Here is a 20045-nt window from a genome sequence, read left to right on the forward strand (position 1 = left end):
GTGTTGTAGGGTTGTCTGGGTAAGGAGGAGTGTTGTAGGGTTGTGTGGGTAAGGAGGAGTATTGTAGGGTTGTCTGGGTAAGGAGGAGTATTGTAGGGTTGTGTGGGTAAGGAGGAGTGTTGTAGGGTTGTCTGGGTAAGGAAGGGTGTTGTAGGGTTGTGTGGGTAAGGAGGAGTATTGTAGGGTTGTCTGGGTAAGGAGGAGTATTGTAGGGTTGTGTGGGTAAGGAGGAGTGTTGTAGGGTTGTGTGGGTAAGAAGGAGTATTGTAGGGTTGTGTGGGTAAGGAGGAGTGTTGTAGGGTTGTCTGGGTAAGGAGGAGTGTTGTAGGGTTGTGTGGGTAAGGAGGAGTGTTGTAGGGTTGTCTGGGTAAGGAGGAGTGTTGTAGGGTTGTGTGAGTAAGGAGGAGTGTTGTAGGGTTGTCTGGGTAAGGAGGAGTATTGTAGGGTTGTCTGGGTAAGGAGGAGTGGTGTAGGGTTGTGTGGGTAAGGAAGAGTGTTGTAGGGTTGTCTGGGTAAGGAGGAATGTTGTATGGTTGTCTGGGTAAGGAGAAGTATTGTAGGGTTGTCTGGGTAAGGAGGAGTGTTGTAGGGTTGTCTGGGTAAGGAGTAGTGTTGTAGGGTTGTCTGGGTAAGGAGGAGTGTTGTAGGGGTTGTCTGGGTAAGGAGGAGTGTTGTAGGGTTGTCTGGGTAAGGAGGAGTGTTGTAGGGTTGTCTGGGTAAGGAGGAGAATTGTAGGGTTGTCTGGGTAATGAGGAGTATTGTAGGGTTGTCTGGGTAAGGAGGAGTATTGTAGGGTTGTCTGGGTAAGGAGGAGTGTTGTAGGGTTGTCTGGGTAAGGAGGAGTGTTGTAGGGTTGTGTGGGTAAGGAGGAGTGGTGTAGGGTTGTCTGGGTAAGGAGGAGTATTGTAGGGTTGTCTGGGTAGGGAGGAGTGTTGTAGGGTTGTGTGGGTAAGGAGGAGTGTTGTAGGGTTGTCTGGGTAAGGAGGAGTATTGTAGGGTTGTCTGGGTAAGGAGGAGTGTTGTAGGGTTGTGTGGGTAAGGAAGAGTGTTGTAGGGTTGTCTGGGTAAGGAGGAGTGTTGTATGGTTGTCTGGGTAAGGAGAAGTATTGTAGGGTTGTCTGGGTAAGGAGGAGTGTTGTAGGGTTGTCTGGGTAAGGAGTAGTGTTGTAGGGTTGTCTGGGTAAGGAGGAGTGTTGTAGGGTTGTCTGGGTAAGGAGGAGTGTTGTAGGGTTGTCTGGGTAAGGAGGAGTGTTGTAGGGTTGTCTGGGTAAGGAGGAGTATTGTAGGGTTGTCTGGGTAAGGAGGAGTATTGTAGGGTTGTCTGGGTAAGGAGGAGTATTGTAGGGTTGTCTGGGTAAGGAGGAGTGTTGTAGGGTTGTCTGGGTAAGGAGGAGTGTTGTAGGGTTGTGTGGGTAAGGAGGAGTGTTGTAGGGTTGTCTGGGTAAGGAGGAGTATTGTAGGGTTGTCTGGGTAAGGAGGAGTGTTGTAGGGTTGTGTGGGTAAGGAGGACTGTTGTAGGGTTGTCTGGGTAAGGAGGAGTATTGTAGGGTTGTCTGGGTAAGGAGGAGTGTTGTAGGGTTGTCTGGGTAAGGAGGAGTATTGTAGGGTTGTCTGGGTAAGGAGGAGTGTTGTAGGGTTGTGTGGGTAAGGAGGAGTGTTGTAGGGTTGTGTGGGTAAGGAGGAGTATTGTAGGGTTGTGTGGGTAAGGAGGAGTGTTGTAGGGTTGTGTGGGTAAGGAGGAGTGTTGTAGGGTTGTGTGGGTAAGGAGGAGTGTTGTAGGGTTGTGTGGGTAAGGAGGAGTATTCTAGGGTTGTCTGGGTAAGGAGGAGTGTTGTAGGGTTGTGTGGGTAAGGAGGAGTGTTGTAGGGTTGTCTGGGTAAGTAGGAGTGTTGTAGGGTTGTGTGGGTAAGGAGGAGTATTGTAGGGTTGTCTGGGTAAGGAGGAGTATTGTAGGGTTGTGTGGGTAAGGAGGAGTGTTGTAGGGTTGTCTGGGTAAGGAGGGGTGTTGTAGGGTTGTGTGGGTAAGGAGGAGTATTGTAGGGTTGTCTGGGTAAGGAGGAGTATTGTAGGGTTGTCTGGGTAAGGAGGAGTATTGTAGTGTTGTCTGGGTGAGGAGGAGTGTTGTAGGGTTGTGTGGGTAAGGAGGAGTGTTGTAGGGTTGTGTGGGTAAGGAGGAGTGTTGTAGGGTTGTGTGGGTAAGGAGGAGTGTTGTAGGGTTGTGTGGGTAAGAAGGAGTATTGTAGGGTTGTGTGGGTAAGGAGGAGTGTTGTAGGGTTGTCTGGGTAAGGAGGAGTGTTGTAGGGTTGTGTGGGTAAGGAGGAGTGTTGTAGGGTTGTCTGGGTAAGGAGGAGTGTTGTAGGGTTGTGTGGGTAAGGAGGAGTGTTGTAGGGTTGTCTGGGTAAGGAGGAGTATTGTAGGGTTGTCTGGGTAAGGAGGAGTGGTGTAGGGTTGTGTGGGTAAGGAAGAGTGTTGTAGGGTTGTCTGGGTAAGGAGGAGTGTTGTAGGGTTGTGTGGGTAAGGAGGAGTATTGTAGGGTTGTCTGGGTAAGGAGGAGTATTGTAGGGTTGTCTGGGTAAGGAGGAGTGTTGTAGGGTTGTCTGGGTAAGGAGGAGTATTGTAGGGTTGTCTGTGTAAGGAGGATTGTTGTATGGTTGTGTGGGTAAGGAAGAGTGTTGTAGGGTTGTGTGGGTAAGGAGGAGTGTTGTAGGGTTGTGTGGGTAAGGAGGAGTGTTGTAGGGTTGTGTGGGTAAGGAGGAGTGTTGTAGGGTTGTCTGGGTAAGGAGGAGTATTGTAGTGTTGTGTGGGTAAGGAGGAGTGTTGTAGGGTTGTGTGGGTAAGGAGGAGTGTTGTAGGGTTGTGTGGGTAAGGAGGAGTGTTGTAGGTTTGTGTGGGTAAGGAGGAGTGTTGTAGGGTGGTGTGGGTAAGAATGAGTATTGTAGGGTTGTGTGGGTAAGGAGGAGTGTTGTAGGGTTGTCTGGGTAAGGAGGAGTGTTGTAGGGTTGTGTGGGGTAAAGGAGGAGTGTTTTAGGGTTGTCTGGGTAAGGAGGAGTGTTGTAGGGTTGTGTGGGTAAGGAGGAGTGTTGGTAGGGTTTGTCTGGGTAAGGAGGAGTATTGTAGGGTTGTCTGGGTAAGGAGGAGTGGTGTAGGGTTGTGTTGGTAAGGAAGAGTGTTATAGGGTTGTCTGGGTAAGGAGGAGTATTGTAGGGTTGTCTGGGTAAGGAGGAGTGTTGTAGAGTTGTGTGGGTAAGGAGGAGTATTGTAGGGTTGTCTGGGTAAGGAGGAGTATTGTAGGGTTGTCTGGGTAAGGAGGAGTGTTGTAGGGTTGTCTGGGTAAGGAGGAGTGTTGTAGGGTTGTCTGGGTAAGGAGGAGTATTGTAGGGTTGTCTGGTAAGGAGGAGTGTTGTAGGGTTGTCTGGGTAAGGAGGAGTATTGTAGGGTTGTCTGGGTAAGGAGGAGTGTTGTATGGTTGTGTGGGTAAGGAGGAGTGTTGTAGGGTTGTGTGGGTAAGGAGGAGTGTTGTAGGGTTGTGTGGGTAAGGAGGAGTGTTGTAGGGTTGTCTGGGTAAGGAGGGAGTATTGTAGTGTTGTCTGGGTAAGGAGGAGTGTTGTAGGGTTGTGTGGGTAAGGAGGAGTGTTGTAGGGTTGTGTGGGTAAGGAGGAGTGTTATAGGGTTGTGTGGGTAAGGAGGAGTGTTGTAGGGTTGTGTGGGTAAGAAGGAGTATTGTAGGGTTGTGTGGGTAAGGAGGAGTGTTGTAGGGTTGTCTGGGTAAGGAGGAGTATTGTAGGGTTGTCTGGGTAAGGAGGAGTGGTGTAGGGTTGTGTGGGTAAGGAAGAGTGTTATAGGGTTGTCTGGGTAAGGAGGAGTATTGTAGGGTTGTCTGGGTAAGGAGGAGTGTTGTAGGGTTGTCTGGGTAAGGAGGAGTATTGTAGGGTTGTCTGGGTAAGGAGGAGTATTGTAGGGTTGTCTGGGTAAGGAGGAGTGTTGTAGGGTTGTCTGGGTAAGGAGGAGTGTTGTAGGGTTGTGTGGGTAAGGAGGAGTGTTGTAGGGTTGTGTGGGTAAGGAGGAGTATTGTAGGGTTGTCTGGGTAAGGAGGAGTGTTGTAGGGTTGTCTGGGTAAGGAGGAGTATTGTAGGGTTGTCTGGGTAAGGAGGAGTATTGTAGGGTTGTCTGGGTAAGGAGGAGTGTTGTAGGGTTGTGTGGGTAAGGAGGAGTATTGTAGGGTTGTCTGGGTAAGGAGGAGTGTTGTAGGGTTGTGTGGGTAAGGAGGAGTGTTGTAGGGTTGTCTGGGTAAGGAGGAGTGTTGTAGGGTTGTCTGGGTAAGGAGGAGTGTTGTAGGGGTGTGTGGGTAAGGAGGAGTGTTGTAGGGTTGTGTGGGTAAGGAGGAGTGTTGTAGGGTTGTGTGGGTAAGGAGGAGCCCAGAGCAGTTCAGTGTGCCATAGCCACACTGCGACCCCCAATGTGTGTTATTACTCAAAACCTTTGAGGAAACCCATTCCACTTCATACACAAGTATGTGGACACCCCTTCGAATTAGTGGATTCGGCTATTTCAGCCACACCCGTTGCTGACAGGTGTATAAAATCGAGCACACAGCCATGCAATCGCCATAGACAAACACTGGCAGTAGAATGACCCGTATATAAAAGCTCACTGCCTTTCAACGTGGCACCGTCATAGGATGCCACCATTCCAACAAGTCCATTCGTCAAATTTCTGCCCTGCTAGAGCTGCCCTGCTAGAGCTGCCCTGCTAGAGCTGCCCTGTTAGAGCTGCCCTGTTAGAGCTGCCCTGCTAGAGCTGCCCTGCTAGAGCTGCCCTGTTAGAGCTGCCCTGCTAGAGCTGCTCTGCTAGAGCTGCCCTGTTAGAGCTGCCCTGCTAGAGCTGCCCTGCTAGAGCTGCCTGATCAACTGTAAGTGATATTCTGAAGTGGAAATGTCTAGTAGCAACAACGGCTCAGCAGCGAAGCTCAAGGAACGGGACCGCCGAGTGCTGAAGCACGTAGCACGTCAAAATCATCTGTCCTCGTTGCAACACTCAGTACCGAGATCCAAATTGCCTCTGGAAGCAACGTCAGCACAAGAACTGTTCGTCAGGAGCTTGAAACGTGTTACCGTTGCTGAGCAGCCCAAGCCTAAGATCACCATGCACAATGCCAAGCGTCGGCTGGAGTGGCGTAAAGCTACCCGCCATTGGACTCTGGAGCAGTGGAAACGCGTTCTCTGGAGTGATGGATCACGCTTCCCTATCTGACGGATCTGGGTTTGTCAGATGCCAGGTTTGGCAGATGCCCGAATGCATAATGTTAAGTTTGGTGGAGGAGGAATAATGGTCTGGGGCTGTTTTTCATGGTTCGGGTTAGGCCCCTTAGTTCCAGTGAAGGGAAATCTTAACTCTACAGCATACAATGACATTCTAGATGATTCTGTGCTTCCAACTTTGTGACAACAGTTTGGGGAAGGCCCTTTCCTGTTTCAGCATGATAATGCTCCAGTTCAGAAAGCGAGGTCCATACAGAAATGGTTTGTCGAGATCGGTGTGGAAAAACTTGGCTGGCCTACACAGAGCCCTGACCTCAACTCCATTGAACACCTTTGGGATGAATTGGAATGCTGACTGCGAGCCAGGCCTAATCGCCCAACATCAGTGCAAGTCCCCGCAGCAACGTTCCTTCCAAAAAACATCTAGTAGAAAGCCTTCCCAGAAGAGTGGACGCTGTTATAGCAGCAAAGGGGGGACCAACTCCATATTCATGCCCATGATTTTGGAATGAGATGTTCAACGAGCAGGTGTCCACACACTTTGAGTACAGTTACCTAAAGTGATTTTGTCGTCATTACTGAAACCGATAGTCACTATGACCCTGTAGGAGGTCCAGATTTGAGTTGTATCAGCTTGAAGAAAAAAAAAATTATACACCCACTATAATTTCCAAGTGTTCCTTGCCTTTTCGAGTGAATTGTAGAGTTACTGCCCATGACTGTATTTGTTAGTGACATCATTGTTAAATTCATTCATTTTCAATCCTGTGGCCTTCACCAAGTAAGTTCAGAGGCAAATATTATCATTAACCTCTTTATGACAATACATTGTATATCTCATAAGGCTTTAATTTGAGGTCTAGCTTTACCCTAACACAGTGGCCTGAAACTCATGGTTTACAGGCCACATCAGGTCTGCAAGTGGGGTTCACATTTCTGCCAACTGTCCAGTAAAATAATCCTGGTTGGAAGATTTCCAGGAATCTTCCAACCAGGAATTCTGGAAAAAGGACATGGACCAGAATTTTGTAACCCTACCTGCAAGTCACATTATGCTGGTTTGCATAATGACTGCCAGGGTTAGGAACAGTGTGAGGAGAATACCTAAGCCATTTAAACTAGAACAACTATTTTTGTAATGGGTGCAATAAATCTAACTAAATGATTGGAAGTAGTTAAGAAAACAATATGTTATTTATCTTTGTGTAGCATAAGATTGCTCAATCAATCACTGAATGTACAAACAAAAATACAGGTATTAAAAACAATTCCAAAAGATCTACCTGCAGTAGAGCATGCAGGGTAAAAAGGTAATTTGTTATCATAACTTAAAGAATAGTTGATGTGACTTGTCATTTAGTTTTGAGTCAGTACCACCTACACATTTTAAGTAATAATGACTTTTCATTGACTTAGAGTTCAACTTACAGCCAGCCTACCCAGCTGCCCCAAAACAGCCTGCCAGTCCTGCTTTCCAAGATAAACAGCCAGCCCAGCCAGCCACCTGAGAAAAACAGCCAGCCAGCCAGAAACAGCCAGCCAGCCCCGTTGCCCGAGCTGTGCCCAGACAGAAAGTGGCAGCAGCAGGCACTACAGCGGAGGCAAAGCCTAAGCAGCTTAATGAGGAAGGTTTTTCAATGCCAAGGTATTAGTATATCAACAAAATGTTGCCTTAATATCCTACTACAAAATGTTTGTAATGTTAATATGTGGCAGCTCTGTGGTTTGTCATACTGTGTAAATGGGAATATATGCACTGTGCCTAATGTGAAGCAGTTCTGGAGGGAGCCTTGAGTAATGAGTATACACATAAAAACATAAGCCTTTGTCTACCTTGGCGAGGAGAGAGAAATACAACATATTTGTTTCCGAACATCAAACAAAACAGAAAAAGCTTTTATTCAAATGGTTGTTTAATCCAAGGACATATAAAACTGAATTCCCAGAAAGCCTCTACCAGTTCAGTACACTCTACAGTCAGTGAGCATCTACTAATCTAAGACTTACATTCTGAACAGTCTACCCATGGTAATGTATTAGGCGTACTGTAGAGGCCTACATGGGTCCAAAAAGTTGGACCTGGAGCTTTCCCATCCACACCCGATATGCATAAATAAATACAAATGATATAGAGACCCATTCCGAAAGGACTCGATGACAACTAGACCCATTCCGTATAGACCCGGTCGGATAATGACCTGGTCCGATCCTTACCCAAATGAGGGAAGCAATCCCCAATATGATTACAAGGTACCTGTCACGACTGCATCAAACTAGTTGAGCTAGATAACTTGGCTAATTGAGGCTGCATGCGCTTTCTCATCCTACACATACTGGCTGTCCTAAGAAAACAAATAGACTGACAGAAAGCCACCCTGCAAACATGGTAGATGACCTCATTCTGGCCTGGGGACCATGTCAGGGTCATTCACCCATGATGTGTAGACAATTCACCTGACCCTAACAGCCCTGACAAGATTACTGGCCATCCTGTCCTGGCATGTCCTTATTGCCAGACACAGTAGCCACGAGGTTGGCCAGTAACTGGAGGGTTGCCTTGCCCTACACTACCCTGACCTTAGTGTGTGTTGCTGCCAGCCGCAGTAGCCTTCAGGTTGAAGAGGTGAACCAGTAACTGGAGAGTTGCCCTGCTCTGACCCTTTTTTTATTTAACCCTTATTTTACCAGGTAAGTTGACTGAGAACACATTCTCATTTACAGCAATGATCTGGGGAATAGTTACAAGGGAGAGGAGAGGGATGAATGAGCCAATTGTAAGCTGGGGATGATTAGGTGACCATGATGGTATGAGGATCAGATTAGGAATTTATCCAGGACACCAGGGTTAACACCCCTACTCTTTCAATAATGCCACAGAGAGTCAGGACACCCGTTTAACATCCCATCCAAAAGACAGCACCCTACACAGGGAAATGTCCCCAATCACTGCCCTGGGGTATTGGGATATTTTTTTAGACCAGAGGAAAAGGTGCCTCCTACTGGCCCTCCAACACCACTTCCAGCAGCATCTGGTGTCCCATCCAGGGACCAACCCTGCTTAGCTTCAGAAGCAAGCCATCAGTGGGATGCAGGGTGGTATGCTGCTACACTCTTAAGAAAAATGGTTCCAAAAGGGTTCTTCGGCTGCCTCCATAGGAGAATCCTTTTTGGTTCCAGGTAGGACCCTGTTTGGTTTCAGGTAGAACCCTCTGTGGAAAGGGTTCTACATAGAATCTACCAGGAACCAAAAGCGTTATACCTGGAACCAAAAAGGGTTCTTCAACGTTTTTTTTCTATGAGTGTAGTAGTACTATCCTGACCTACTCTGACCTGCCTTAACTGCTGCCCTTGTGTAACATGCCTGACCTGACCTGGTCATGTCCTTAGCATGTGTAGCTAGGCTGCCAGCAGATTGCATGACTCTCCTAAATGACTTAGTAGTCTAATCTTGTTACATCTGGTTATAGGCTGACTGGTGCTTTGATCATGACTGCGGCTCATGACAGCCTGCTAGTAGCTGGGTGGAAAAACAGGATATAGTAGGGTTTTGCATTTAGTATCCACAGACAGACATGGCCCTGAAGGTTGTCCTACTTCTAGTCAGGCTCATGACAGCATGCTGGGTGAAGAGAAGGAGAGGACGGATATGCCACTAAGAGGACACTTTTATCCAAAGTGACTTACTCCAAAGTCTGCTGCTGGAAAAATGTATGTGTTATGACTTTACACTCCGTTATATTGTGGATAAAGAGTTACCTGTCTAACAGAACACAGAGAGTGTTCATTAATGGAAGCCTCTCCAACATAATCCAGGTAGAATCAGTAATTCCCAGGGAAGCTATCAGGCCCCATACTTTTTTCTATCTTTACTAACGTCATGCCACTGGCTTTGAGTAAAGCCAGTGTGTTTATGTATGCAAATGACTCAACACTATACACGTCAGCTAGCACAGCGACTGAAATGACTGCAACACTTAACAAAGAGCTGCAGTTAGTTTCAGAGTGGGTGGCAAGAAATAAATGAGTCCTAAATATTTCTAAAACTAAAAGAACTGCATTTGGGGCAAATCATTCACTAAACCCTAAACCTCAACTAAATCTTATAAAAAATAATGTGGAAATTGAGCAAGTTGAGGTGACTAAACTGCTTGGAGTAATCCTGGATTGTAAACTGTCATGGTCAAAACATATTGATACAACAGTAGCTAAGGTGAGGAGAAGTATGTCCATAATAAAGCGCTCCTCTACCTTCTTAACAGCACTATCAACAAGACAGGTCCTACAGGCCCTAGTTTTGTCATACCTGGTCTACTGTTTAGTCGTGTGGTCAGGTGCCACAAAGAGGGACTTAGGAAAATTGCAATTGGCTCAGAACAGGGCAGTATGGCTGGCCCTTGGATGCATACAGAGAGCTAACATTAACAATATACATGTCAATCTCTCCTGGCTCAAAGTGGAGGAGGGATTGACTTCATCACTACCATTTATGAGAGGTATTGGCATGTTAAATGCACCACTCGGACACCCATGCATACTCCACATGCTACAAGAGGTCTCTTCACAGTCCCCAAGTCCAGAACAGACGATGGGAGACGCACAGTACTACATAAAGCCATGACTATATGGAAGTCTATTCCACATCAAGTAACTGATGAAAGAAGTCAAATTAGATTTTAAAAACAGATAAAAATACACCTTATGGAACAGCAGGGATTGTGAAGAAACCCAAACATAGGCACCGACACATACATACACACACACACACACACACACACACACACACACACACACACACACACACACACACACACACACACACACCACACACACACACACACGATAACATAAAATCAAATCAAAATCAAATTTTAAGGGTCACATACACATGGTTAGCGGATGTTATTGCGAGTGTAGCGAAATGCTTGTGCTTCTAGATCCGACAGTGCAGCAGTATCTAACAGGTAATATCTAACAATTCCACAACAAACCTAATATCTAACAAATTCCACAACAAAACCTAATACACACAATCTAGTAAAGGAATGGGATAAGAATATATAAATATAAAATATATGGATGAGCAGTGACAGAGCGGCTAAGATGCAATAGATAGTGTAGGATACAGTATATGAGATAAGTAACGCGAGATATGTAAACATTCTTAAAGTGGCATTATTAAAGTGACTAGTGTTCCATTTAATAAAGTGGCCAATGATATCAAATATGTAGGCAGGCAACCACCTCTCTGTGCTAGTGATAGCTGTTTAACAATCTGATGGCCTTGAGAAAGAAGCTGTTTTTCAATCTCTCTGTCCCAGCTTTGAAGCACCTGTACTGACCTCGCCTTCTGGATGGTAGCGGGGTGAACAGGCAGTGGCTCGGGTGGTTGTTGTCCTTGATGATATTTTTTGCCATTCTGTGACATCGGGTGTTGTAGGTGTCCTGGAGGGCAGGTAGTTTGCTCACGGTGATGCATTGTGCAGACCGCACCACCCTCTGGGGAGGGTGTGGGCGATGCAGTTCCCGTACCAGGCGGTGATAGAACCCGACAAGATGCTCTTGATTGTGCGCCTGTAAACGTTTGTGAGGGTTTTCGATGACAAGCCACATTTTTTCAGCCTCCTGAGGTTGAAGAGGCGCTGTTGCGCCTTCTTCACCACACTGTCTGTGTGTGTGGATAATTTCAGTTTGTCGGAGATATGTACACCGAGGAACTTAAAACTTTCCACCTTCTCCACTGCTATCTCGTCAATGTGAATAGGGGGGTGCTCCCTCTGCTGTTTCCTGAACTCCACGATCATCTGTTTTATTTTGCTGACATTGAATGAGAGGTTATTTTCCTGACACCACACTCCGAGGGCCCTCACCTCCTCCCTGTAGGCCGTCTCGTCGTTGTTGGTAATCAAGCCTACCACTGTTGTGTTGTCTGCAAACTTGATGATTGAGTTGGAGGTGTGCATGGCCACGCAGTCGTGGCCAGGGAGTACAGGAGGGGGCTGAGAACACACCCTTGTGGGGCCCCAGTGTTGAGGATCAGTGGAGATGATGTTTCCTACCTTCACCACCTGGGGGCGGACCATCAGGAAGTCCAGGACCCAGTTGCACAGGGCGTGGGTCAAGACCCAGGAACTCAAGCTTAATGATGAGTTTGGAGGGTACTATGGTGTTGAATGCTGAGCTGTAGTCAATGAACAGCATTTTTACATAGGTATTCCTCTTGTTCAGATGGGATAGTGCAGTGTGCAGTGTGCAGTGTGATGGAGATTGCATCGTCTGTGGACCTATTAGGGCGGTAAGCAAATTTAAGTGGGTCTAGGGTGACAGGTAGGGTGGAGGTGATATGATCCTTGACTAGTCTCTCAAAGCACTTCATGATGACAGAAGTGAGTGCTACGTTGCGATAGTCATTTAGTTCAGTTACCTTAGCTTTCTTGGGAACAGGAACAATGGTGGCCATCTTGAAGCATGTGGGGACAGCAGACTGGGATAGGGATTGATTGAATATGTCCATAAACACACCAGCCAGCTGGTCTGCGCATGGTCTGAGGACGCGGCTAGGGATGCCGTCTGGGCCGGCAGCCTTGCGAGGGTTAACACGTTTAAATGTTTTACTTATTTCAGCCACGGAGAAGGAGAGCCCACAGTCTTTGGTAGCGGGCCACGTCGGTGGCACTGTATTGTCCTCAAAGCGGGCAAAGAAGTTGTTTAATTTGTCTTGGAGCAAGACGTTGATGTCCGCGACAGGGCTGGTTATCTTTTTGTAATCCGTGACTGTCTGTAGATCCTGCCACATACGTCTCGTGTTTGAGCCATTGAATTTGACTCCACTTTGTCTCTATACTGACACTTTCCTTGTTTGATTGCCTTACAGAGGGAATAACTACGCTGTTTGTATTCAACTATATTACCAGTTGCCTTGCCATGATTAAATGCAGTGATATGTGCTTTCAGTTTTGTACAAATGCTGGCATCAATCCACGTGTACTGGTTAGGGAAGGTTTTAATAGTCACAGTGGGTACAACATCTCCTATACACTTCTTATAAACTTGCTCACAGAGTCAGCGTATATTTCAATGTTGTTCTCTGAGCCTACCTGGAACATATCCCAGTTCACGTGATCGAAGCAATCTTGAAGCGTGGAATCCGATTGGTCAGACCAACATTGGATAAACCTAAGCACGGGCACTTTCTGTTTTAGTTTCTGCCTATAGAAGGGGAGCAACAAGATGGAGTCATGGTCAGATTTGCCAAAAGGAGGGTGGGGGAGGGCCTTGTATGCATCGCGGAAGTTAGAGTAGCAATGGTCGAGTGTGTTACTGCAATCGATATGCTGATAGAATTTAGGTAGCTTTGTTCTCAAATTAGCTTTGTTAAAATCCCCAGCTATAATAAATACAGCCTCAGGATATATGGTTTCCAGTTTGCATAAAGTCCAGTGAAGTTCCTTGATGGCCGTCTTTCTATCCACTTGCGGGGGGATATACACGGCTGTGACAATAACCAAGGAGAGTTCTCTTGGGAGATAATATGGTTGGCATTTGATTGTGAGGAATTCTAGGTCAGGTGAACAAAAGGACTTGAGTTCCTGTATGTTGTTACAATTACACCATGAGTCGTTAATCATGAAACATACACCCCCGCCCTTCTTCTTAGCAAAGAGATGTTTATTCCTGTTGGCGCGATGCACTAACTCCGACAGCATGTCCCAAGCTAGCCATGTTTCCGTGAAACAGAGTATGTTACAATCTCATATATCTCTTTAGAAAACAACTCTTGCCATGATTTCGTCGACTTTGTTAACTAGGGACTGGACATTAGCGAGTAATGTACTCGGAAGCAGTGGGTGGTGTGTGCGCACCCGAAGCCTCACTAGAAGCACCCTCTCCTAAGGCGTCGTTTTGGGTCGGCCTCTGGAATCAGTTCAAATGCCCTGGGAGGTGCAGACAAAGGATCCACTTTGGGAAAGTCGTATTCCTGGTCGTAGTGCTGGTAAGTTGACGTCTCTCTGATATCCAATAGTTCTTCCCGGCTGTATGTAATAACACTTAAGGTTTTCTGGGCTAACAATGTAAGAAATAATACATAAAAAAACAAAATACTGCACAGTTTCCTAAGGACTAGAAGCGAAGCTGCCATCTCTATCGGAGCCATCTTTCTACATTCACACTATACACACACGTACACACGTAAAATTGTATAACTGCCTTAATTTTGTTTGACCCCAGGAAGAGTAGCTGCTGCCTTGGCAGGAACCAATGGGAATACATAATAGATACAGTACAGTGAATGCATAGGGAATCAATTCCTACAGGGAATTGAGCCCGCGACCTTGGCAATGTTGTCATTGTGACACTCTTACCAACCAAGCCACACGGGACCATAGCATAGGTTGGTCTATCCACTGAGGGACAGTAGCTCTGAAGGTTGCCCTATGTAATCGCTCCAGGAATTGAATCCACAACCTTGGCATGTAAGGGTGTTGGGAGTACAGAGCAGGTTCTAGTATCTACTAAGTGAGGTTGTCCTACTCCTAGCCAGCTCATCAGAAGTCTCACTGAGTAGCTGTCTGGTTGGTTGACAGACAGACAGACAGACGTTTGATTGTGTTTCAATACCAAATTGTCCGTGCAGAGCTGCACTCATACGGAAAATTGGATCATTACATTTGCATAATTTATATTGCTCAAACAGGAGTTGTTTCTATGAGGGAGAAAAGTAAAGAAAAAGGTTTTGGACAGAATTGAACAATATGGGGGGTGTTGTTGGTATCACCATCTGTTTATAGAGAGAGATGTAATGATGGGGAACACATGTACATGTACACGTACGCACGTACACACACACACACACACACACACACACACACACACACACAGACAAACACTCAGGAAGTATGTTCTCCTAGATAGCTTCAGTCAAATATGCAAAGCGAGGAAGCAGAAACGAGGTCAGTGTTAGAGACATCACCACTTTAGAATCAGAGAGACTGTCTGGCTGTTCATAATTTACTAGTTTCAACATGCCATTACATTTTCATTTAGGAGCCTTTAGTGTAGCTTTCCTAAACTGCAGGAGTGTGAAATCTGAATCATCATTAGCATTACACAGCACTCTTCCTTTTGAAAAACAAACCACTGAATGTTATTTTAAAGCAGATTAATCCCAGAATGGTTCAACTAAATGAATAGCTTGGATAATCAAAATGTGATTCTGTTGAGTTCTTCCAGTCCCCTCATCATCACCAACATTTGGCTTTGCTTTGTGATTCATTTCTGTTTTGTTGTTCATTTGTGTGCTTGTTGCTTACTGCAATTCAGCTTTTAGCTGCCAATGTATACATAATACTAAACTATCACCCACGGCTGGGATGTTGTGAGGACCGTTCGTGAATAACTCCCTAATGACTTAATTCCAACAAACATCATGTTAGACCAACCTGTCAAATATGAATACATAAAAGGCTGAAATGTGGCCCCTGACTCAAACAGACAACATATCCCTCACTCAGAGTAAATAACAAACTTCCCCCAAAAAGATGCTGCTAAACATATTCTGGTATAAATTACCCTGAATAATTATGACTAACTGCACGGGAGAAGTTAATACTCTTTGGTTACCCACAATAAACTTGACCGCAGTTGCTGTTATCGCATGAAACCAACATTTTGAGATAAATATATTTTTTGAAGATGTGAATACTGCCATCTAGTGGAATGTTTGCTTAAGGTTTGCATCACACAGACCCTGAATCCCAAATTAACCCCTTCCCCCATCCACCAATCCCATCAGAGGGCAAGATGGAGCAACAACCATATTGTTTACACCTATCCAATCCTATCAAAGTGCCTAGGCCGTAGGGGCGAGGGGTTGGTTTGGGGAGTGAGGAACGAGGGATCGGGGATAAAAGTTCCACTGCAGTTTATGCAACAAGCCCCCTGCTACATCCTGTAATTAGATTATCATCAGGCTGATGATGAGTGAGAAGAGACCCCTCAGTATAAAGCCATGAAGTCCTGTTGTGGAATGATGCTTTAGTTGACCCAGTTAGATGACATAGTTAGTTCACATAGTTAGTTGACCCAGTTAGTTGACATTGTTATTTGACCCAGTTAGTTGACATAGGTAGTTGACCTAGTTAGTTGACCCAGTAAGCTGACACTGTGAAACAGGAAGAAACTGTCAAATAGACATCATCAGTCCCTCCACACCAGAGACTGTGTGTGTGTGTGTGTGTGTGTGTGTGTGTGTGTGTGTGTGTGTGTGTGTGTGTGTGTGTGTGTGTGTGTGTGTGTGTGTGTGCGTGTGTGCGTGTGTGCGTGTGTGCGTGTGTGTCTCCACACCACCAACACCAGAGCCTGTCTCCAGTCCTCCAGCTGTAAGCTGTAATTACATATGTCCGGCTCAGACCACCCCAAATAATGGCACGGCTCATTAAAGTTTCAGTGCAACAGACACCCCTGCTGTGTTTAAAAATGTAGCTGTAGAACGGCTCAACTGTTGTGTGCTGGTCAAATGCATCCAATCCAACTTCACTCCAAACTAAGAATGACAGAAGGACACCCACTCTGATCAAATATAAGGAAGACAGCTGTGTGTCGACTGTCAACTAAAGGAGTCAGAATCTCCTATTTCTACACAGACAAATACTGCATTTCACAAGCATTTCACAGGAGCCCTTTATTCATACAGACTCTGCTTTTAGCAGGGTTCAGAGAGCCCGCTTTTCTAAAATTCTATACCCAAATACACCAGACAGACATTGTGGATTACTCTAATGTCTGCAAAGCCTGTCCTAAGAAGAAGGCTTTATGAATCCACTATTACATTCCATCATCTGACCTTCATTGACCTCTACAAACACACACACACACACACACACACACACACACACACACACACACACACACACACACACACACACACACACACACACACACACACACACACACACCCGTGTTCACTACATTAACCCCCCCAGCTGTACTGTAGGATGAAAAAGTTTCTGCATGAGCTGCCTATGAACACTTTTCACTGTAATTGCTGTTTATTGGGGGTGAGTGTGGCCCCAGCACAGAGGGCTGATGTTGCTGCTACTGTGGTGTGTGGTGTGTGTGTGTGTGTGTGTGTGTGTGTGTGTGTGTGTGTGTGTGTGTGTGTGTGTGTGTGTGTGTGTGTGGAAATGCGTGGAAATGTGTGTGTGAGAAGCCATGCGAGGGGGTTGTTACAGCAGGACGGACACAGGCCACCTGACAACTAACCCCCATCAACCTCCCAGGGGCCACGGACCTTGTCACACACAAACACTCTCTCATGCAAGACATCAACAACACCTCCTCTAAACCACCACTGTCACTCACGCCATCACTCTGTCCTTTCAGCCTGGGAAGATATGGAGGAGGTAGCATCTGTTCGGCTCCAACTGTCAATAAATCAGGAGTCAACCTCACAGCATGTACATCATTCCAGAATCAGCCACACTGTTCAATAACTTTATGGCCATATTGAAAAAACTTGGATACTTAGATTATTCATCAAATTTCAGACAATATGTCCCTGTCTCTTCAAAACTCTTAACTGTTGTCTACCAAGCTTTAATTCAGAGAGACCGTACATTTGCCTTATCTGTTTACGTCTCTTTTTTAAAGTGATGCAATTTAAGTTACACCATGTTGAAGTAAAGCCAGTCTGGAAAGACTATCTTTATCCACTGCCTACGGTTGGAGCATTTATTTATTTTGCACTAGTCTGTACAGAGTAACTCAACTCAACATTTCCACAGCCAGCCAGGCACTAAACAGTCATGATGAGTGTATTTAAACAAGGAGCCAAAAACCTGGGCTTAGCACTGAGCCCTCTTTCATGAAATTGAGTGAGCTGCTAATTCACATTAAATCATCTGTTTTAAAGAGGAAATCGCTCTCTCTGTATGCACGTCACACACAAAGCATAAAGAAAACAACAAAAGGTCAAAGCAGAGAATTTGGCCCTCAGTCAAATATGTAGAATATGAAGAATATGAAAATCCTTAGGCCACTCCTGGTGAGAGTATGGAGGCAGCGATTACAGCAGTAGTAAACAGAACACACACACACACACACACACACACACACACACACACACTGATTGGCATGGGAAAGTAAACAAAATTGTCACAGATAGGTGCAGTGAAATGTGTTGTTTTACAGCGTCAGTCATAGTAGTACAGCGCTCCTGGAGAAAATTAGGGTTAAATGTCTATCAACAGATTTTTCACCTGGACGGCTCAGGTATCCGAACCAGTAACCTTTCGGTTACCGACCGCAATGCTCAAACCGCCTGGCTACCTGCAGCCCAAAGTAGCTAAGTCTGTTTCGAAATAGTCACCCCAAACACCCAACAAAAACACATGTATTTGTCCCTCTCGTCAGGCACGGGGCACTGTAGACATGGAAAGGTTAACATTAATATTCATTTTCCCAAATAATAATTAAATAGGATCTCCGTGCAAAGTTTGTCAAACCGAGCAGTGAAAGAAAACAAAAAAATGGCTGAGAGGGATGACCAAGCCATGTGTGCGTCCCAAATTACACCTTATTCCCTATGCAATGCACTACTTTTGACTAGGCACTATATAGGGAATAGGGTGCCATTTGGGACACAACCTTGGTTCTGAGTCAAATGCTGCAAACCAAACTCAGCATGCATCACCATCACCACCACCTCTAGTCTGTTAACGTCTCTAGAAGAGAAAGTACAACAGTCCAATCCTTGTCATTTCGATAGAGTTATCTGTGGGCGTAGGAGAGTGCTCTCTCTCCCTGGGCGAGCCAGGGCTAGTCACTATAGACCCCTTAGTCAGATCCCCCTTCAGAGACATCTCTCATCTGATATCAAAGGCACTACATTGTAAAATAAAGGTAAAAAAAATGAAGAACTTTTGGCCACCTATGTTTACGGCTCTGGAGTAGAATACAGACCTTGTCATTTCTACAGTTGACGTCGGAAGTTTACATACACTTTAGCCAAATACATTTAAACTCAGTTTTTCACAATTCTTGACATTTAATTCTAGAAAAAATCCCTGTTTTAGGTCAGTTAGGATCCCCACTTTACATTAAGAATGTGAATTGTCAGAATAATAGTAGAGAGAATGATTTATTTAAGCTTTTATTTCTTTCATCACATTCCCAGTGGGTCAGAAGTTTACATACACTCAATTAGTATTTGGTAGCATTGCCTTTAAATTGTTTAACTTGGGTCAAACGTTTTGAGTAGCCTTCCACAAGATCCCACAATAAGTTGGGTGAACTTTGGCCCATTCCTCCTGACAGAGCTGGTGTAACTGAGTCAGGTTTGTAGGCATCCTTGCTCGCACACGCTTTTTCAGTTCTACCAACAAGTGTTCTATAGGATTGAGGTCAGGGCTTTGTGATGGCCACTCCAATACCTTGACTTTATTGTCCTTAAGCCATTTTGCCACAACTTTGGAAGTATGCTTGGGGTCACTGTCCATTTGGAAGACGCATTTGCGACCAAGCTTTAACTTCTTGACTGATGTCTTGAGACGTTGTTTCAATATATCCACATAATTTTCCTTCCTCATGATGCCATCTATTTTGTGAAGTACACCAGTCCCTCCTGCAGCAAAGCACCCCCACAACATGATGCTGCCACCCCCGTGCTTCACGGTTGGGATGGTGTTCTTCGGCTTGAAAGCCTCCCCCTTTTTCCTCCAAACATAATGATGGTCATCTTTGTCCCCATGTGCAGTTGCAAACCATAGTCTGGCTTTTTTATGCCGGTTTTGAAGCAATGGCTTCTTCCTCGCTGAGCTGCCTTTCAGGTTATGTCGATATAGGACTCATTTTACTGTGGATATAGATACGTTTGTACCTGTTTCCTCCAGCATCTTCACAAGGTCCTTTGCTGTTGTTCTGGGATTGATTTGCACTTTTCGCACCAAAGTACGTTCATCTCTAGGAGACAGAACGCGTCTTCTTCCTGAGCGGTATGACGGCTGCGTGGTCCCATGGAGTTTATACTTGCGTACTATTGTTTGTACAGATGAACGTGGTACCTTCAGGCGTTTGGAAATTGCTCCCAAGGACGAACCAGACTTGTGGAGATCTACAATTTTTTTCTGAGGTCTTGGCTGATTTCTTTTGATTTGCCCATGATGTCAAGCAAAGAGGCACTGAGTTTGAAGGTAGGCCTTGAAATACATCCACAGGTACACCTCCAATTGACTCAAATGATGTCAGTTAGCCTTTCACACGCTTCTAAAGCCATGACATCATTTTCTGGAATTTTCCAAGCTGTTTAACTTAGTGTATGTAAACTTCTGACCCACTGTAATTGTGATACAATAAGTGAAATAATCTGTCTGTCAAAAATTGTTGGAAAAATTACTTGTGTCATGCAGATGTCCTAACCGAATTGCCAAAACTATAGTTAGTTAACAAGAAATTTGTGGAGTGGTTGGAAAACGAGTTTTAATGACTCCAACCTAAGTGTATGTAAAGTTCTGACTTCAACTGTATATAGATATCTGTGGATGTTGGAGAGTAGCAGCGTTCCCTTCCCTGGGCAGGCTTTGCTAGTCAGTATGGACCTCATTGCCAGGTCTCCCTTGGGAGAGGTCTCTCTTCTGACCTCAATGACACTACCTGGTTAAAGGGGCAATCTGGGATTGAAAAATTAATGAAGTGGTCATCCCACCATTTGTTTAGGCAGCCAAGGGATAGGTCCGGAGAAATGAAACCAAACAAATAGAAAGAAACATTTGACAGAAAAAAGGATTCACTGTG

At 45.4% G+C, this 20045-nt stretch overlaps 1 protein-coding gene across 1 annotated transcript in view; it reads right to left on the reverse strand.

Moving 5' to 3' along the window:
• znf385b (zinc finger protein 385B) overlaps nt 1-20045 on the reverse strand; it is a 167209-nt gene that overhangs the window by 111053 nt on the left and 36111 nt on the right. The gene's annotated exons all lie outside the window — the stretch shown is intronic.

The sequence above is a fragment of the Salmo trutta genome, chromosome 20 (genome assembly GCF_901001165.1).
Source record: "Salmo trutta chromosome 20, fSalTru1.1, whole genome shotgun sequence".
Lineage (NCBI taxonomy): Eukaryota > Metazoa > Chordata > Actinopteri > Salmoniformes > Salmonidae > Salmo > Salmo trutta.